The sequence below is a fragment of the Nicotiana tabacum genome, chromosome 10, assembly GCF_000715075.1.
Source record: "Nicotiana tabacum cultivar K326 chromosome 10, ASM71507v2, whole genome shotgun sequence".
Lineage (NCBI taxonomy): Eukaryota > Viridiplantae > Streptophyta > Magnoliopsida > Solanales > Solanaceae > Nicotiana > Nicotiana tabacum.
In genome coordinates, this window is record NC_134089.1 from 40,261,639 (window position 1) to 40,264,978 (window position 3,340).

Here is a 3,340-nt window from a genome sequence, read left to right on the forward strand (position 1 = left end):
TCCAGGTGGGCTCCTGATTACTGTCTTACTTTGAACTTTGTTGCTTCCCTTCGTTCTTCAGGTGGGCTCCTGATTGCTGCTTCCCTTTGTTCTCCAGGTGATTACCATCACTTGCACTACTTGTCCTTGAAACTTGAAATGTTTTCCCTTTGTTCTCTAGGTGGGCTCCTGATTGCCAAACTTTAACTGTATTTCTTGAAACTGCTGCCTGTGAACCTGATTACAACAAAACAAACAAAATAAAAGAAATTTTTCTGCCCCAGTTTGATATCGGGAACATCTGTGAGTGTTAATCGAATCATGTTACCAAATATCTCTAAGAATTTGAAAGCTAGATCCCATTATCCATGAGGGTCCTGAAAATTTCTAGTTAAATGATAGTTTTAAAGCTAACTTATGTTTCCTAAAGGTATGACTTCCGCTAAATCTCGTTATCTATGAAGGTCTTAAAACTAAATTCCATTATCCAGGAGGGTCCTAAAAGTTAAAATCAAATCTCATCTTAAGCGTGATAACTTTAAGGCTAAATTACATTTCCCTACGGTAGAACTTACACTAAATCCTGTTATCTAATGGAGGTCTTAAATCTAAGTCCCATTATTCATGAGTGTCCTGAAAATTTTGAACTGAATCCTATCCTAAGAATGAAAACTTCAAAGCCAGCTTATATTTCTTTGGGGTAAGACTTATGCTAGATCTTGTTACTCATGCATGTTTGAATTTTAAAATAGGTCCCATTATCCATGAGGGTCCTGAGAATTTATGATCAAACCTGTCTGGTACTTGTTTTCCCTTATAGAGGGTTTCTCTGAAACAAACGAAATTTTCTGCCCCTGTTTCAAATCAAAGAAAAATCTTGCCAGTTTAAAAATGTAGTGGTTAGTTTGTGTCCTTCTTGCTGAAGGTGGCTCTTCCCTTGTCGTGTTTTGCTTTGAATGACTTCCTTGAACTGGCCAAGTTTTGACTTTATGACTGATCCTCAACTGCAGGACCCTAGATGACCCGAGTTCTCTATACCCAAACCGTTGTTTTGCCTTTCTGACCTTTCTACCTGAACCTCTGCATCTCCCACAAAATTACTAAATCATTCTACCGATTGAATTTTCACTAACACTTTATGTCCCACTTTACATCGTACTATCTCTGGTATGTTCTAGCCGCATTTTGCTTTGTGCAATTTGGAAGTTGGTAGTAAGCTTTCAAATTCCTTCTTACTTGTTTAAACAAGGCTGATATTTGGAAAAGCCTTAGAGAAATAAAACCAAAAAAATGAAATACAATGACTTTGAGAGTTAATAATAAAGAAGAAAATCCAAAACTAGATGACTGTTTGAGGGAGAAAAGGAAAGAACTTATCTGAGTGGAGCAGCTGGTACCAATGATCATGACATGCATTTCGGATTAATCAGCCCAATCTATCCAACCAATCAACTTTCAGTTGTCATACTTTATGCCCCGAGATCTTCAAAACCCAATTTCTTCACCAAAACTGACCTTGCTCGGCCTGCGGTGCCCTGAAGGGTTTTCACCAACAAACCTCTCTCATTTGTTCATCTCCAACTCACCGTCGCCTTACGATGTCCGTGAGGGTTTTCACCAATAAGACTCTCTCATTTTAATTTCTCTCAGCTTTCATCGCCTTACAGGGCCCGCAAGGGTTTTCACCAATAAGACTCTCTCATTATTCATTTTTCCTGCTTAGACCGGAGTGTTGCCCCTGATATGAATCACCTCTACTTGCTTGACTTGGCATCTCTCGAAGATTGATCAGAAGGTCTTTCTTTGGACTGTAATATGAGCTTTTGGATAGGGTTAGAAAGAAAGGATATCAAAAGGCTCAAAACAACTCAAATGGGTTCAAAATTACAACTTTTAGAATCAGATTTCTTACAACAACCACAACTTCTGCCCCAGTTTCTTTGCTTGTGGATTTGAATTTTTATTTGATGGGACCGAACCGTGAGGCTGCCTACGTATCCTTAAAGGATTCAGGTCGAACGCAGTTCATGTCATAGAAATTACTTTGATTTTTCTTTCTCTTCTTTTCTTCTTTTTCTTTTTGTTTTTTCTTCTTTTTTTTCTCTTTTTTATTCTTTCTCTCTTTCCCTTTACTTATCTTCTGCGCTCACATTTCTGAATTTTGCATACTGATTCCAAAAGAGGGGTAGGAAATAAAAAAATAAGGCTCAAAGGGGTAACAACGGATAAAATGTTTAGATAGCAGAACAAAATGCCTTAGTCATTCCAATCTTCAAAACATGCTAAGTACAAACAAACACAATTTAAAGCACAAAAATCATACATAATATCTTTTGACTGCATTAGAATTGATAGCCATATCTACACATTTGCCTTCTATATCTGTTAAATACAATGCACCATTGGATGACACTCTTGTTACAATAAACGGCCCCTGCCAATTTAGGGTGAACTTGTCTTTTGCTTCGGCCTGATGTGGAAGGATGCGTTTTAATACTTGCTGACTCACTTCAAACTTCCGGGGATGCACCTTCTTATTGTACACTCTTGCCATTCTCTTTTGATGCAACTGGCCATGACACACTACTGCCAATTTTTTCTCATCAATCAAACTTAATTACTCCAGATGGGTTTTGACCCACTCATCATCATCAATTTCGGCTTCAGCAACAATCCGAAGGGATGGGATTTCAATTTCCGCGGGTATCACTCCTTCAGTTCCATATACCAACAAATAAGGAGTCGCACCCACTGAAGTGCGAATACGCAAAGGGCAACTTTTCATGCCATTACCTAAAACCTTCCACCATTTTCCGAAGTATCTTCTTTATGTTCTTGTTGGTTGCCTCGACTGCTCCATTCCCCTTGGGGCAGTATGGGGTGGAATTGCGATGTGTAATCTTAAACTGTTGACATACCTCTTTCATCAAATGACTATTGAGATTAGCACCATTATCTGTGATGATCACCTTTGGGATCCCGAACCGACAAATGATATTTGAGTGAACAAAATCTACCACTGCTTTCTTGGTGACAGACTTGAAAGTTTTAGCTTCAACCCACTTGGTGAAATAATCAATGGCCACCAGAATGAACCTGTGCCCATTGGATGCTGCTGTATCAATTGGTCTGATGACATTCATACCCCAAGATGGTGCAGACATTGTGTGTAATTCGGATGGCGGAGAATGAATCAAATCTCTGTGTACTTGGCATTGATGACACTTGCGCACAAAACTGATACAATCTTGCTCCATGGTGAGCCAATAATAACCAGCTCGAAGAATTTTCTTTGCCAGAACATACCCACTCATATGCGGTCCGCAGACTCCGGAATGTACTTCGGTCATGATAGTCGTGG